The sequence below is a fragment of the Mesocricetus auratus genome, unplaced genomic scaffold (genome assembly GCF_017639785.1).
Source record: "Mesocricetus auratus isolate SY011 unplaced genomic scaffold, BCM_Maur_2.0 Super-Scaffold_100009, whole genome shotgun sequence".
In the NCBI taxonomy this organism is placed as follows: domain Eukaryota; kingdom Metazoa; phylum Chordata; class Mammalia; order Rodentia; family Cricetidae; genus Mesocricetus; species Mesocricetus auratus.
In genome coordinates, this window is record NW_024429193.1 from 51,048,204 (window position 1) to 51,066,173 (window position 17,970).

Genomic DNA, 17,970 nt, shown 5'->3' on the forward strand with positions numbered 1-17,970 from the left:
GAGGCCAAAAGGGAGCAGGCATGGTCCTTCTGAGGCCCAGGAAGAATGGGTGACCTGATTCTGACAGAAGCAAGGTGCCACTTGGACCTTACAGCCGGACTGCAGTCCTATCTTTGATATCTAGTAGCTATCTAGAAGATAGCATTTTACTTAAGTTTTCCACATCCATTTCCTCAGCTCTAAAATGGGAATAATGAGCTCTGCTCCAAAGGACTGCTGGTAGGCGCAAGAGACCTTAAGAAAGTATGCTTAGACGCTTTGCATGCTCTGAAGCACTGTGCCAAGGAGGGCGGTGGAGCCCTTCCTGAGCGCCGCCATCAAATGCTGACTAACATTGTGTGGCTTGTTAGAACGTTAGAAACGCTGTTTGGGAGTCTAATCCTGGCCCCTTTACTTATGATCTACAAAACTCTGAACATGCCACTTAACCTCTCTGTGCCTCAATTTACCATCTATAAGGGTGGGAATACTATTAATGCTTTCCTTGTGGTAACTAGGATTAAACCCACCGAGAGGTGTGTGAGTGGTGGAAGTCCTGGGCTTAAAAGCTGCTATTACTTGCATCAACTCTACACCACACTAGGCCACCCGACTGCAAGGCCTTGGGCCTGTCCTGTCCATTGTATCTTGGCTCATACTGGTCAATAAAGGGCATGCACAAGCATCTACCAGCATGTGCTCTGCCCAGGGTCAGCAAGAGACTTAAGTCAGTTTTTGGGACTTTTTTTTCAGTGAGGGTTCCCTGACAACCAAGCAACTCCACTTCATGGCAGGCCCCAGCCCTGGCCCTTGCTTTTCTGCCTAGTGGTTCTTTCAGGTCAGTGAGGGGAGTTCGTTCTAGGTTCTGTCTCATCTCTCAGAAAACTTCACTCCCTGAGGCCCTGGCCAGGCTCCTGGGCTTCAATCCTGAACATCTTGACTGATTCTGGTTTTGTGGCTTCTTCTTATTCTGAAGGAATCTGAATGTTTAGATGCTGGCACTTTTGTGTGGGCACACAGGCCTTATGTGAGTATATGGGGCAGGTGGACATCGAGTGTCCATGCAAATAGAAGAATATCTAGGAGCATTGGATGGGGAGTATGTGACTCTATGTGTGTGACTGTGAAGGGCTGAATGTATAATTCAGGTCTGGGATGAATAGCTGAAACAAGTCAAAGGTGGATGGGTCAATGTGTCACAGCTGAGGTATAGGAAGAGACTAGATAATCTGTGCACACAGAAACACATCCAGTATCCTATCTCCATAAGGAAGCCGAAGGCTGGTTAAATATATGCTGGCTATAAAGAGGAAATCATTTTTATTTCCAAAAATAAAATGCCTTAGGTCATCAAACAAGTTCAGATATCAGAGGTCTTCCATCTTCAAATACAACCTGTATTGCTATACAGTCTCATCAGTCTACGAATGCCTGTGATGATCAATTTTGATCATTAACTTGACTGCATTAAGGCACAGCTAGGACACTAGTGAGGCACGTCTTTGAGCATGTTGTTGAGGATGTTTCCAAAAGGATTCACTGAAGAACTGCTCTGAATGTGAGCAGCACCATCCCATGGGCTAGGGTCCGACTGGTAAGAAGAGAAAAGAAGAAAGCCAGCTGAGTGCCAGGACTCCCCTTTCTCTGATTTGTGGCCGATCAAGGTGTGATCTAGTGGTTTCCACTCAATACATGCCTTGCTGTCATGATGGACTACTCCCCTGAGCCGTGAGCCAACATGAATGCTTCTGCATTAAGCTGCTTCTCGTCAGCAGTGAGAAAAGTAACTCACAGAGCATTCTTACAAGAGTAGTGGGTAAAACTGGACTGCTGGCTCTGTAACCCAGCTTTGTCAGGCTGCTTATTCTCACACTGGCCTTGTCTGCCAAGTAGGGACCACAATGGTTCTTCTAGAGGTGGTGAGGATGGACTGATTAATCTAGGTGGAGTGATTAGGGAGTGAAGAGCTCTATTCCTCCAGCTCTTATTATCTTAGTCATTTATTGTTTCATCATAGCTGAGTGGGAAACAAAAATGAATTTACAAAGTCCAACTTCCTGCTGGAAGGGCCCTTCTTGGACTATCTGTCTATCCTGCTGTTATAGGTTCTCTCCCAAGACTACCTGCCAGGGGTAACTGCTCCCAACCTGTTCACCATACCTCCAAGACTACACCTCTGAGATCCTGGCATACATGAAGATTATTGGCTGCCCTAGTCATCTTGGGATAGTGACTGTTCAAGATTACCACTGGAGGCATCTACCTTGGAAGCTTCCTGAGGGCCAGGAAGGATCTTTTGTTTCTGGGTCCCCAGATTGACATAAGGAGACAGATATAAGCATGCAGTCATGCAAACTCTAATAGGTCAGCACTGTGGCAGTAAGCCTGGGTTCTTATTGCTGTTTAACAAATGACAAAGTAAAGGTCTTGCCACAAAGAGGCTTAGGTTTAAAAGAGGTGAATAGCACACAAAGAGGGAAAAAGTAGAGGAGACCTCAGACTCTTTCCAGGAAGAGGCTGAGACCATGGAGTTCAGCAGCAAGTTGGGGAGCAGGAGTCTGGATGGAGATACAGCTGCAGCCATGGCTGCCCCAGCTGCCAGCTACAAAGCCAGTCTAGCGTGACAGCCCCTCCTTCATATGGACTAACTTTGTGAGGGATCAGTGCCATCTCAAATGGTCTTTTTCCCGTCAACAGTCATGTTGACTGTCATATGAGTACAAAGGACAGGGTGATACTATCCAGACTCATCCCTTTCATAGCTGTGGTACCAGAGAGTGCTGTCAATCTCTCCCAGGCCTCCTGTCATTGGTGACTGTGGCTCTGTTTTCACCCCTAAAAAAACCTCTAGCCCAGGACTTGTCCACAGGACAGCTTTATAGTGAGCAAGGGGATAGTTGTTAAAACTCATACAGTTTCTGCCCATTTGCCCAATTCCTTGTTTATCACTATTCCAACGAATGGACTCCTGGGCTTAGAGTGCCTCTGTTATAAAATGGTGCTGGAATCCTGATCCTGTGGGTGGTTAAATGCGAGAAAGAGAACATGACTGATGTCATTCCACAGTACCCTCTAGCAGGTTAGCCTCTATCCATCTTCTGCTACTCATTCTTCTGAAAATGACTTTGTGTTCTGCTTCTCAGCCTGGGGTTCGGAAGGTGGGGCCGCCCTGGTATTATACATCTAATTCTAGTTGACAACAAGGATGTGTCTGCAGAACGGCCAAACACCATTTACACTGACTACAATACTGACATGATTTCTATGAGTTCACGCTTGCTAGGTCAACTACAATGGATCTAATACAAAGAGGAGATTGAATCCCACCAGTTGCCTCCCAGATTCCTTTAGGAGTTATACCTGGGAAGTTGGATGTATGGAAGTGTGTGTGTGTGTGTGTGTGTGTGTGTGTGTGTGTGTGTGTGTGTGTGTAGGGGGTGTAGAGTCATGGCAAGAGAACAGAGCTAAACACCCCAAGGAGTGTCACTGCCCACAGGGGTTCATACATGCATTGCACTTGGGTGTGGTTTGCCCCGTGGCTGGTGGGGGAAGATGATTCTCCAGGAAAGCAGTTCTCCGGGGAGACCACAGCATCTATGCTACGCTCTGAAGAGACTCTGCAGAAGGGCCCAGAGGAGGATGCTGTTGGTAACCTCACCTGTACTTCTTTTATGCCTCTCTTTGCAGACTTCTACCAAGCCTTCCTTCCCTCTTGCATCTTCCTGTTTCTTTGTGCCATGTTTTCTAGAAAGCAGCCTCTTTTTTTCTGTCATGGAGGCATCTGTAATCCTGTGCCCCAGATAGGGTATGGCAGTGTAGCCTGTACTGTATCACCAGAATGCAGGGAAATCACTGTAGGGACTGGTGACAGGTGTGGTTCCTTGCCAGACACCTGTAGTAACACAAAGCCCTGCTAGAGCCTACAGGATTCAAACTGCAATCTCCATCTCCCCAAATGGTCACAAACCTACAAATGACACAGACCATGTGGATGAGAAAACCACTTGGATCTACCCTCCTCCATCTCATTCTCTGATTAAACCTTCTTATGTTGCCCAGGTTGCCTTGATCTCCTGGGTTTCAACAATCTTCTGCCTCAGTCACATGAGGACCTGGCACTACTGCCCTCTGACATTCTGCTTGATCACAGGTGCAGTTTTGCCTCTTATAAGCATGCAGGCAAGTTACTGAGTCCCCAAGTCTATTTTCTCATCTGTAAAACAGGAAGAACAAGACTGTTTATCTTGTATGCTACTAAATGCCCAGCGCCTGGCAAATACTGAATGCTCAGGAGATATTGACTGGCTGGATGAATAAGTGAATGTGGAAGGATTGTTACTGGGATTAAATGAGATGGGGGAAGTAAGGCATTTGTCACAGCAATGTCACATATTAAACATTCAAGATACTGTTAGCTATTGTCCAGGAGCAAAATCCTATGGTTCAGTCAGATTGGTTCCCAGGGCCAATATAAAGCCAGGTGCGTAGCGCTAAATAGACACTTGCCCCTAAGTATCTAGGCAGTTGCCCCCAGAGTCCAAAGGGTGATATGTTGTATTCTATTCCATTTATTTTAACAAGGTTCTATTGAGCAAGTCTTATGTGCCCAGAATTGATGATATCCTATGCAACGTGCGTCTAAATAAGCTGCCCTCCTGAAAGACTTGCTTTGTAGTTTGAGGCAAGATCAACACTTATTAGCATAAGTTTCCATCTGTAACAGAAAACCAGGCCTGTGTTCTGAGACCAATGAAAAACTTCCATGTATTCCTTCAGCAATATTCCTAGAATCCTTGCTCTATATAGAATGCCTCTAGCTGTGCACTGGGGACCCCAAGATAAATTCAATGAATTTGATGAGCTGCTGTTCCAAGAGGAGAGATGGAGAGCTCATGAGCCATGGGTCAGGACAATAAATGTGAAAGCAGAACGCCAAGTTGAGGATGCTACCTTGGTGCTAGGCCAGGAGACTCATCTCCAAAACTCCCACAAAAAGGGTGAAAGGAGGGAAGTATGTGGGGTTCCAAAGCCTTAGTTCATCTGACTTGAGGCTGGAGAACCTGACATGCTATGCAAGCCATCCTAGGCAGTCTCTGAAAGCAGCATCTCCATGGTCCCCCAAATATCACAGAGTCTTCAATAATCGGAAGCATTCACACGTCTGATCATATCTGATTGGAAGGGAACTTAGCACGTGCTATTGGTTTTGAGGCATGGTCTCATGTAGCCCAGTCTGGTTCACTCACTATGTAGCCAAGGATGGTTGTGGACTCCTGGCCCTCCTCTTCCACCTCCTGGGTTCTGGGTTTATTACACTACCACTCCAGCTTGGAGAGATCTGAATGAAGGTGCCACAAAATAAAGGGATGGAGACTGGAAGAATTGGAGGAACCAGAATCTGCTCTATCAAGGAAGCAACAAAGATACTTAGGATCCAAGCCTGGCCAGTGTGCTAAAGCACAGAAGCAAGGTTCAGACTCTCCCAGAGCCCAGCCTCACGCAGGGGCAACAGATGAATGGAGAGCAGTGAGAACCTACTCTCAGTGTCTGGCCAGCAGCCCAAGATAGGTCAGGGCCAAACTGATATGGCGGGAGAAGCCAATCCCAAAGTGGGTCCTGGTCTTTGGGGAGCACTTCATACTGAAATTCAAGAATGTGGCACTCAGGGGTTGGAGGGGTGGAGGAAGGAGCAGGTGAGGGGCAAGTGACTTCCTAGGACACCTGTTATCAACAGTTCTCAGGGAAGGGAGGCTAGGGCGATGGGCAGCGATTTGGTGGAAGAGGATAAAGGAAAGTGTGGACGGGAAGGAAGACAGGAAGTGTGGGTAAGACAGGGCTCCAGTGTTTCCCTCACAGCTCTCGGCAGGATGCCGCTTCTGACAGAGCCTTCCTGGGCAGAGACCAGTAGATTCCACTCCCACTCCCACCCGCTTATGGTCTGTGGGTACAGCAGTGTGAGAAGGTGCCTGTCCTGCGTGCTCACAGCTCTCTAGCATGACAGCCAGTGGTTTGGAGCTTTGGAGCCAGGGGATCCTTTATATTCAAATCTGAGTGATGCTAGCTCCTCTCTGTATTCTGTGTCCTTGGGCAGGTTTAACCTGTCTGATTCCTAGTTTTCCCATTGGTCAAATAGAGATAGCAGTATATACCTGGAGGTTGTTGTGAGGTGTCAGTTAGATGTGCTGAGTGTCATGCATCTAATACAGAATCTGGAACGTACCAGAAGTTCAGTAAATAGTATGACTGTTACCTTCATATATTCCCCTGCCTATCTTTAACACAGTGGAGTAATGAAACTTTGTTTACTGTGGACATCAATAAGTATCACTAACAATATGTATTTGCACACATAGTAACCTATGGATGTATACTCAACATGAGCGCACGCGCGCGCGCACACACACACACATCTCTCTCTCTCTCTCTCTCTCTCTCTCTCTCTCTCTCTCTCTCTCTCTCTCTCTCTCTCACGAGGAACTGCTTGTTCTCCAAAGTACAGGTCACTTGTAGCTATCAACATATTTTGACAAGACTTGAGTGCCGAGAATTATCTGGAATGGAACCTGTCACCTGGCATTGCCAATATCCCCACAGAATGTCAGGCCAGATGGGTAAACTACAGCCCCTAGATGGGCAGGAGAGACTACGAGGCCCTTAGACTCACTGGAGGCTCCTCCTTCAGCCTCCTCCTCCAGCTCCCATCATGCTCATTTGCATGAGCCTTTGTCTTGGCCCATCTTCTGCTTGCCTTGCTGTGATTCTGAGCTTAAGAGCCTCAGGAGACCAGAACCCTCATTTCGCCTTTGCTTATCTCTCTAAAAAGCCCAGTGCAGACAGCAGAGGCAAGCAGAGGGACATGCAATTACCTGGTGAATTCAGGCAAATAAACAATTTACTGACTCTGGTCTGCTAAACCCCTTTCATGTGTCTTCGGAGGATGTGAAGCGGGCCATTCAGAGCACATCTTCAGGGGCTGGCTGGCCATTAACCTCAATTTCCAACCACTCAAATCTGCCCTGCCCTCCCAAAGTTAGGATCTCTCTGAGGGTCATTACTCTAGGGCAAATGCTTAATTGCCCCCAACTCTGCCTCCACTGGGGCAGTGAGTGCTTCAGGGACCAAACAGACCACTCAGCAACCCCATCCTGGGGTTCTACATACTGAGGCCCTGAGCCCTCGGTGGTGCTTCCCAGAGCCTCCAGGAGTGTGAATTCTGGGGTATGGGTGGGGGGCTTTTAGGGGCAGTTGCTCTGGCTGCTAAAAATCAGGTTTGCTGTTCTCTTCCCCTTGCTTTCTTCCTATATACCTCTTTTAACCCTCTCAGTGGGCAAAACACAGTCCCCTGTAGGCTGTGCCTAATTGAGGGATGTTAAACCTTCTCACGCCTGGAAGTCAGCCTCTTTCTAAGCGTCCACTGGGACGAAGCCAGTGCAGGAGCTAAATATAGAAAGGGCTCCCTCCTCCCCCAGTCTCCCTTGTCCTCATGGGCACTGGCACAGGCAAGAATCAATGCTGTGTTTGGCGGTGGCAGGCTGCATGACAGCCACTCCTGCTTAGAGACCCTTATCTGCACCTGCCGCTGCTGATTGGCTCTGATAGACCCTGACATACTAAGGACAGGAAGTCACCATGGCGACCTTGCAAAACAGAGTGAGGGAGAATACAGAGGCTTGGCTAAGTGTGAGGCTGACTCAGGACACATTGAGCTACCAACCTCACAGGCTCCTAGCTAGACAATCAGGGGTCCTGTCTCTCTACCCTAGCCATAACAAGCCACGCAATAGTGTGGCTTAGGGGTGGCCTTGCTGGCAACTATGGGGGAAGCTATGTTATTCATGCCGGAAGTCCATGGCATTCTCAGGGTTCCTCTGTGTGCCTCCCCACAACTCCAAGAATGGATGAATCAGTCCCTGCTCATCAGAGCCTTTCATGCTAAACCAGCCCAAATGACTGATTTAGAAACTGCGTGGTCTTGTTCTTTGAGTGGATTTCTGAGGCACACTCCAAGACAGGCCCAGGCCTTCATTATCTCCACACTCACCCTTTGATTAAGCATCTGTGACCACACAGTGCTGTGTGCTGGATACTGTACCCAAATGAAGAGGCCAGAGCAGAATTCCTTGATGGAAGACACAAACCCAAAACATTCAGGCAGTGGGCAAAACAGAGAAACCATTTGTACCAACACCTCAGCCATCATCACAACCCTGTGAGTAACGGCTATGATCCTAACCTAAATATTAGTGCAGAAGGGGACAGTACCCTTTCAAAGGACCCCAGTGACAGAAAGATGTTGCCTTTTCTAGCCCCAGTGCTGGACAATGAACACATACATGCAGCGTCTGAATCATGTGAGGATTCTTAATACAGATTCTGGGGCTTCACTGTGACCCAGAGATCTGATTCAGTGGATTGAGGTAACTGCTCTATCAGTCCTCAGGTGACTATCGTATACAACCCTCCTTGGGGGTAACTCCTGAAACTTCCATTGTTCTGGCGGTAGAGGGGTCTCCTCTCAGCAGGCCTCTGGGCTTCCCGGTTTGTTCAAAGGAGCAATAAGACTGAGCCCCATCCGGCCCTGCCCTGTCCCCCTGAGAAGCAGAATCATGCCATCCCTTGGGATGGAGTGCAGGTTTGGAAGGTTTGTTTGGTAGCAGGATGGCCAGTTGAGGTCTGCCTGGGAAAGACCCTTGTCTAAGGAAAGATGGCAGAGCTGGGGGTTATCCTGGGGGAATTTTCATGTGCAGTGTTTGCAGTTGAGATGGACAGCTCTAGCAACAGGAGCTAGTTGTTACCCATCACTACCCAGGTGGGGAAGCAGGGGGATCATCCAGGTCCTCTTTATTGTTCTGTGTTCTTGGGACTGTAAGTTCAAGAGGAGCCACAGAGCCATGTACTCAAATAGTATGCAAGGCTTGGGGACGATGCTCAGTAATCTTCCCTAGACCCTCAAGTCTGAAGAAGAGCTAGCAGGCTATGAAAGGGTGTGGAGACGGACTTCCTGATTTAAGGTGAATGTGGGGCACAGAGCATCTCCATCAAGCCTTCAGATTCCCAGCTTGTAGAATCGGCATCTGTGACTGTGGGTACATTTTCCTACTAGTGACGGTGCATCTTACCTGGCAATACCCGGCTTACGTTCTGGAGCCCATTTAAATTAGAACATGGGGGCTAAGGAGATGGCTCTGTCAGTCAAGTCCTGGCCTTTTAAGCAGGAAGACCTGAGTCCCATCCACAGAATCCACTTTAAAAAGTCAGACATGGAGGCACAGCAAGGCAGGGACAGGTTGATCTCTGGGGTACTCTGGCTGGTCAGCCTGGTCTACACCGCAAGCTCCAGGCCAGTGAGAAACCCTGCCTCAGGAAAAAAAAATGTGGACAACGCAAGAGAAAGAACACTGGAGATTGATCTATAACCTCCACCTGCATGCACTGACATCTAAACACTCCTATGTACATACATCATATAGGTATATATATATATGTATGTAAATATTTGTATGTACATAATGATGATAATAATAATAAGTGATAATGCAACAATTGTCCAGACACCAGACCCTTAAACTGGCATGTGAATCTATATGAGAGTCTCATAACTTAATGTGTGAAAACTTGGTAACAGTAAAAAGTTTCTGAACAAGCAATGCCCCCAAATTGTTTCCAAATTAAATTTGTAACAGATCTGAGATGGTTCTGGCAGCACCTGCCAATGTGGCATTGTATGGCTTCATTGTGGTCTTGGTTCTGAACACAACTGCATATTGTCACACCATGCAGCACCTTCTAAAAAAACCTCAGTTCAGATTTAAGACTACGGCATGTTATGACTGGCAGTGCTTTTATGACACATACGTAGTTGTGTGCTCTTAAAGAAAGGTAATGGCTTACTTACAGAAAATAAAAACTTTTGATGCTTTTTTTATTGTCATTCCTCAGAGTGCACATTTGAAATTACTATGCTTTTGGATTGCATTGTGTTAGAACGTTTGATTCTAAAGATTGCTGCTTAATGGACCAGTAAAGGTGCTTTTCATACATAACTGGTGACCTGAGTTCAATTCCTGGAATCCATGTAAAGGTGGATAGAGAGAAATGATTCCAGAGAGCTATCTTCTGATTCCATGCACACAGTGTGGTATGCATGCCTACACATACAAAACACACACACACACACACACACACACACACACACTCCAAAAAACGGTAAATGATTTAATGATTTTACACTGACATGTGCCAATAATAATACATTTAAGAATTTAAAAACTTGAGTTGCTGACTTGAGTTTCATAAAACTCAATTTTGGAGCCGGGTGTTGATGGCGCATGCCTTTAATCTCAGTACTCAGGAGACAGAGGCAGGCGGATCTCTGTGAGTTTGGGGCCAGCCTGGTCTACAGAGCGAGTTCCAGGACAGCCTCCAAAACAACACAGAGAAACCCTGTCTCAAAAACCAAAAACAAACAAACAAAAACTCTATTTTGGCTTGAGATTCGGATAGAATTCCCAACAATTTCTGTAACAGTTCTAAACATACTTTTGTATTACATATTTAGGTGAACAAATTCTCAATGCTGATAATTATAGGATCAAGATACCCAGGGCTGGAGATGGTCAAGCGTTCAAGAGTTCATACTGTTCTTGCACGGTTCCTGAGTCTGATTCCCAGCATCCATGCCAGGAGTTTCACAACTGCCTGGAAATCCAGCTCCATGGGATCTGACACCCTCTTCTGACCTCCTGAGGGTACTGCATTCACGTGCACAAACCCATACAAAGATATACACATAATTAAAAAACAGAATAAAAGTATCTACCAATCCAAAAACCACTGAAGACTCTGTGCCCTTCAGTCTGGTATCAAACATTCATATCTTATGTAAAACTAAAACCATCTGTTTCGTTAGTGTGAAAATTTGTTTTTGTCTTTAGTAAGTGGCAAAATTACACATATATTATGTATTTTGCCTACAAATTACTTTTAAATAAATTCATGATTTATTATCTTTAAATGTTTGATTTGCTTACCTATTTTATAGATCTATATACTTGGGGTTAAATTCAAATTTCTTGGGTAAAAAGATGATGCAAGTAGAAGTTTAAGAAGCTGTGGCCTAGCGGTGGTGGCGCACATCTTTAATCACAGTACTCAGGAGGCAGGGCAGGCAGACCTCAAAACAAACAAGCAAAGCCCCAAATCCAAAGCAGCAACGACAATGAAGCTGTGGTCTAGACCATGCCAAAGGAGGGTTTCCATCCCCTTGGCTCTCCCACCCTTTGCTGCAGCATCAATTGCTGGTACTTGGACATTCGCTTATGGTGTGTGCACCTAGCACATCACTGTATAATTACAAACAAAACAGAACCATTGTTATCACACCAACCGTGTGTTGGCTTTGAATGCTGTCCTGACCCTGGCCTGCTTCTCTTTCCCCTGTTCCTTAGAGATGTCCCCTCAGTCTCAGCCCAAATTGTGTTGAAGGTTTATCTTGTTCTGAGTTCAATTCATCCTCTTCCAGAACCCAGTGTGATCAGTGATATCAAGATAGATCCCAAGGGACCAGAGAATCAACTGCTCAGTTACCTGCCATGTAGTTTCCATCAGGCTTGGAGCTCTCATTGTCCCCCATTCCTTTCTTGCTTCTGAAGTCTTGCTTTCCCTGTCCCCACTAGCTGCAACATTCACTCTCACTTGCCGGCTAACATCTCTTTGTCCTCAGCCTCCTTCACTCAACGGGCAACATCTATGGCCTCCTGACCTGTGTTCTCTCCTACTGAGCTCCTGTCCCTCATATGCAGCTATTTATCCCATTACCTGCTGTACTTCATGGGACACAAGTGCTCAATAAAGATCCATGAACTGGTAAGAAGAGAGCGGGCTACAGAGCTGTGCTCAGAGAGTGCTGAGGGTTGTCTTTAGAAGACAATGCTTTTCTAGACAATTCAAAGTGATGGGGGAGGGGCAAAGCCTCATCACATGGCACTCACACCTAGGGTGTTGCCTTTGTATGGGGACTGGTCTAGTTGACCTTTGACTGGCTTCTCACTAGGTGGGTATGGCAGGGATGTTGGGACGCCACTTTGGTGGCTATAAGAAGATTATGGCATCTATATTTGGGCTGGGGGCTTCTCTCTCTCTTGGATCAGTTGCTTTAGAATCATGTACCAGCACCCTGTCAAGAAACAGGCCAATGGTGAAGGACTGATGCTATATAATAACTACAGGAGTAAAGCTTCTAGATAGTTACAGCTCTAACTAACATTTTGACCTCAGCCACTTGAGCCAGAGGTACCCAAATGCCACCGATCAGTATCTGCATCCCTGACCCAACAAGACTATTAAGTTAATGCTTACTGTCTTAATCAGTGAAAGTTTGGAGATATTTTGCTATGGAGAAATGGATGACTGGTTATCCTATGTCCTTCATGTTCTTTTTATGTGTACACAATGTGGGCACTTGGGGGTCTTACGGCAAGCCAGTAGACCAGGAGGGATAGCTATGGATCCTGAGAGGAGGCAATAGCCTGCAGAAGGCAAACAGCTTGCTGGTATTCTGTCTACCATTTAAAAGCTCAAAGCCGAGCTCTTCCCGACTCTGTCATGTCTCCAGAATATACTCCATGTATTTGTATCATTATCTTGAACTCCAAGCACTCATTCCTTCAACAGATACATATAGAGCAGTTCTCTGGACCAGCTGTGTGTAGGACAGGGCTTCTGCATTTCACTCCATGGACAGAGTTGTTACTTGTGCAGTTCTTTTCTTCTAGGTAACCCTGGAAGCATCTTGTGGTAGGACATCCTTTCTGCACTACTGGCTCCCCACAACACCCCACCCATAGTTCAGCATTCTGCAAATATTTAATAATCCAAGAAGAGGATATGAGGGATTGCTTGTCAGAGGAATTTTAAAGACATACACAAGAACAAAAGTATGGAAGGTAGAGAGCTATTTGATTGATTATCTAATATCTATTGCGTCTGGGGCAAGCAAGACCTTCCCACATGTTTGTGAACTTAGTCTTAAAGAATCTGCTTTTGGAGGTAAATATATTTCCCATTTCATCAGTGGGTAAGTCAAAGTTTAGGGAGGTGCTCATGGGGCACAGGAAAATTAATAGTCATCGCTAGTGGAATGGTCCAAACTAGCTGACTTAATCTGTATTCTTCTCTAGCAAAGATGGAGGCAAACAGAAGTTAGGTAAGGTGTTCACATTTGCACTTGTAAGCTACTATGTGGCAGAGCCAGCAGTAAAGTCCAGGAGTCTGAGTCTGGTGCTATTGCCTTTTCATTTTTTAACATTATTTATTTAGTGTGTGGATGGTAGATGGGGAGTGGTGTGCACTCATGCCATGGTGTATCTGTGGTAGTGAGAGGAGCATTTATGGGGTTAGTTCTTTTCTTCTACTGTGTGAGTTCTGGGTATGGGACAATTTAAGTTGTCAAGGTTGGATGTAAGTGATTTTACCTGCTTTGCCATGTCATTGGTCTTGGCATTGTTATTCTTAACACACCGGGAATGGTGGTGACAGAGCTGTAATTACAGTTATGGCATGGACCCAGCCCCACCCTACACTGCTTTCTTCTCCCTGCCCTGCTTCCTCCATCCACACAACCGAGTTCTATCCTTGGAAGCCAGCGACGCCTTCCAATATAACCACAGTTTACTTCTTTTGAGTCAGTCTTTGATTTCATTCAACTCCTTTTTTCCTCTTCAAAAATGAAGAAACCAGGGATGGAGAGTCCCATGTAATATCCAGACTCAGTGGCATACATCTGTAACTTTAATACTGGGGATGAGAGAACAGAGACAGGTAGATTCCTGGAGTTTGCTGGCCAGCCAGTCTATCTAATCAACCTGCAGGTCAGTGAGAGAGCCTAGTATCTAAAAATAAGGTCAACAGTGATTGATGGAGAAAGACATTCAACATTGACATCTGGCCTCTACATAGGAATACACATATACAGGTGTGTACATCATTTTTGTAACACATGCACACACAGAGAGAGACAGGCATGAGAGCGAGAGAGCGAGAGCGAGCGAGCGAGCGAGCGAGCGAGAGAGAGAGAGAGAGAGAGAGAGAGAGAGAGAGAGAGAGAGAGAGAGAGAGATCAAAACTCTTTTCTGGTCCATTCTATAGGAAGCCCTCCCCCTTGAGTCTATTAGCATCCTGATGTTGGGGACAGGTAGTGTGGAGGAAAGGATGAGAGAAGATGTAGGAATAAAATAATAGTTTTTAAAAAAATCCCCAAGTAACAAGGAGCTTCTCAACAGACTAAGTTTTGGGTTAAAATAAGTGAAGACTCCAGGTCCTGGGCCTTCCTTCCTTCCTTCCTTCCTTCCTTCCTTCCTTCCTTCCTTCCTTCCTTCCTTCCTTCCTCCCTCCCTCCCTCCCTCCCTCCCTCCCTCCCTCTCTCTCTCTCTCTCTCTCTCTCCAGTAGTCCAGTAGGAGAAAAATGTGAGCTGGCCAGTGATGAGGTTTGAGGTTTCCATTGGCATCAGTGGAGTTTAGAAACCCAGCGGCAGCTTCTCAATTCTGAATTAACATCCTTTCTTCCTGGGCACATGAAGGTCTGTTTCTCCCTTCTCCTCAGCCCCACACATGCTCTTTCATGCAAGTCAACAGTGCTGCCCCACAATAGGTGTGATTGCTTCCCATTACGTTGTCATGGAAACGCCCATTGCCATCTGGGGGTTGGGGAGGTGGCAGCGGAAACAAATGAGTGGCCAATCAGGCTTTCCAGGAAAGTCTTTTCGTAATACACTGCTCACTGCCAACTGTGGAGGCCCGATGGAATAAAGGGTGGTGTAGGAGGGTCCTGTTGATGGGCACAGTGTTGGTGCCCCCCCACTTAAACTGAGGGACAAAGATAGAGGGAACTTGGTGTTAACATGAATTTTCTGACTGACAGATTATTGATCTGCTTGAGGAGGGAGAAGAGCAAATGACCAGCTAGAAAGCACAGGATCGCAGTGTTTGAACTGTCACACGGAAGGAGCTAGCTGTTTTCTGTGCCAAAGGTTATAGACACCAGCGTCACCATGGTCCCTGCTTTTTTCCTGCACCCCTGGCAGGATCTCCAAGAGTCAGGAGACAGATGAGCTATGCTTTGAATACCCTGCATGAGCAGCTTTGTAGTCTTGGCTGGCAAGGGCTCTCGGCTTGTTTTTGTTTTCTCCTTTAGGACATGGGGGTCATAGCAGCATGTCCTTTACAGGCTTGTTGGGAGGCTGGAATGAGGTAATGGCAGGCTAGGTGTCTGCTCCTAATAGGCACTTGATGGGTTTCAGCCACCACTGTTACACCTGGACTCAGATCTCTGTGCTCTTGGCACAGTGCTCTGGTTCCAGCACTGGTTTCCCAGGTCCCTAATTCAAATCTATGCTCTGGGGAATAAACACAGCAGGAGTGAACTTCTGGTGTCCTGGGAGCCAGCTATAGGTTTTTCACTGCAAGGGACTACTTCCAAACTCGGCTACCTCCCTAAGAAACACAGCCACTGGCACCTTCTCTGAGTACATGGGGATTTGAGGGATGGCAGTTTGACATTCCTTCTTAGGATAGCTGTTGACTTCACACCACCTTCTATTGCATGGTCCCTTTAATTGCCTCAGAAAGGCCTGTGGATGGAATGAATGGGCTTTAGAGCGAGGCACAGCATCATCCTCAAGTGGACTGCAAGCTCATGTGAACATCTCTCAGACTTGCGCCTGTCCCAATACAGTTGCTCACCGAGGAGCCCCTGGGGCATTCTGATCAAGAGCAGGGAAGACAGCCAGCCAGATCAGGCAGCTGAGGTCGACTGGAGTAATTAATCCTAAAGGTTACCAGTGCCTGTCCTGCTGGGGAGCAGGAATCCAATTACCCACAGTGACAGCAGCTTAGTCCCCGGGGACACACTTGTCTGCAGGGTGGCCGGACAACCTGTCTACTTGAAATCTTCCTGAGAAGCAAGCCCAGCCTCATCCTCCTCTTCCTCCAGCCACCTATTCTAGTTCAGATCTTAGCTGACCGGGATAACTTTGGGTCACGGGATAAAGGGTTGAACTCTGGGAGGCTGGAGCAGGTCTGCTTTTAGAAGCCTCCTGGGAGGTGCCTGTTTCCCTTGTAGGAACAGAGATCACAAGAGCTGAGCCAGACCTAGAAGATAAGTCAATAGTAGGAGGGAAAGAGAAGCAATGAGGGACTCCAAATGAGTTTACTTGACCATTAAGTAAATATGCAAAATTATGCAGATGGGAAAATGGGCATATAATTTTTAATCAATTGCTCTGGCATCATCTGAAATAGATCTGTGGTTCAGAATATGGAGAACCCTGGGGGGGAATTTGGCTCCCTTTCCTCCATCATCCTGAAGAATGCAGGGCAGGAAGTAGGGAGGGTGGGAAACTGGTGCACTCTGTAAGGTGTCGCTGGCTTGGAGTGACATACGCTCAAGCCTGTCTAGAACTTCCACCCTGGGAAAAAGTGAAAAGGAAGCCAAGGCTTTCACATGGCTGCCACCAGGGAAAGGAATTTGACTTTTGTAATGCAAATTGGCTTCCTGGCTTGAAAGAACATGATTAAAATGATATGTCTCAATGTGGGAGCCAGACGGCAGATTTGGTATTGGAAAGCAGCAGCAGCTGCTGCTCATGCACAGGGGTGTCTACAAGGTGTACGGAGGAGTAAGTAGAGAAGTATTTGCCGCAGTGCCGAGCCTCCAGGACTTGTTAATCAGCATAGGCTGTTCTAGTGGGGTCACAGAAACCTAACCACAATCTGGGTAAGAAAGGTGGAGCGCCTTCTCTCTTTCCTGGGAAGGGTTCCCTTCAGTCTTTGATGGACCGTTCATTTATTCACTCAACATTTATTGAGTATCACTTCCATGTGCCAAGACAGGTAAGGTCCTTGACCTTGAGGAACTGACAGGTTAGTGAAGACAGCCAACCAGCGCTCAAATAAGACCTCTGCCATTTAGAAAACAAAAATGTCATTTTTGGAAAACTACTTCAGCTCTCTGTGCCTTGGTTCCTTCAGTTTTACAATAAAAAGAAATGAAAGTACCATGATGAGGGCTGAGTTTACCTTCTTGTCTTTAAACAACTAAAATATCATATGGAGTATGTGATAGAGATATTTTCAAACACTGAACAACAATTTCCCCACTCTACTACCATCACCCAATTTTCAGCCTCAGCACAAACAAAGGGAACCCAAACAAACACAGCCCAACACTTTTGTAGTTCAAGAAGATGAGAAGGCTGGAATGCTCAAAGGTGAACACCAAAATGTGCTCTGGATATCTGAAAGTGTCCTCTTAGCATACGTCTTTGTCTAATTCTGATTGGAACACATACAGAGTAGAACTCCATGAAGCTGGAGAAACCCACAGGAGTCACAGCACAGTCTCCATAGCTGAACCATGGCTGGGAAGTTCATGGTCCTAGAGCCAGTACAGCTGATCTTCATGGTAAGTTTTCAAAGCACCAAATAATGCCCAGAAAGTTACCACTTGATATAGCTAATGTTGGTTGTCAACTTGACCCACCTCCGAGGAGGGACATCTGAGTGAAGAATTGCCTGTATCAGATGTGGGATACCTGTGGGACATCTTCCTGATTGCTAACTGATGTAGGCGGGCCTATCCTACTGTGTGTGTTATCATCTTTAGGCAGATAGACCTGCGCTGTATAAGCAAATTAGCTGAGCTTGCAATGGAAAGCAAGCCAGTTGAAGAGCATTCTTCCATGGGCTCTGCTTCAAGAATCTGCTTTGAGTTCCTGTAAGATGAAACAAACCCCTTCCTTCCCATGCCTTTGGCCATGGTGTTTATCACGGCAACAGAAAACAAACTAGAATGGCATGGCCACCATATGTAATAGGACTAAAGTAGCCTCAAGCAGGGAGACACTAGATTTCCTACTTAGGCTTGAAAAGCATCAAACTGATCTTAGTTATGTAGGTCGTATGAGAGAACAATGCCCTTTAAAGGAACAGGGGAGT

At 46.4% G+C, this 17,970-nt stretch overlaps 1 protein-coding gene and 1 long non-coding RNA gene across 3 annotated transcripts in view; one reads left to right on the plus strand and one right to left on the minus strand.

The window, feature by feature from the left end:
- Positions 1 to 10,915, plus strand: part of LOC121142364 — a 48,891-nt gene extending 37,976 nt beyond the window's left edge. The window contains exon 3 of the long non-coding RNA XR_005879364.1: positions 10,538 to 10,915. This is a non-coding gene — a long non-coding RNA (uncharacterized LOC121142364). The remainder of the gene's footprint in view (positions 1 to 10,537) is intronic.
- Kcnd3 (potassium voltage-gated channel subfamily D member 3) overlaps positions 1 to 17,970 on the minus strand; it is a 219,294-nt gene that overhangs the window by 127,380 nt on the left and 73,944 nt on the right. The window lies entirely within an intron of this gene.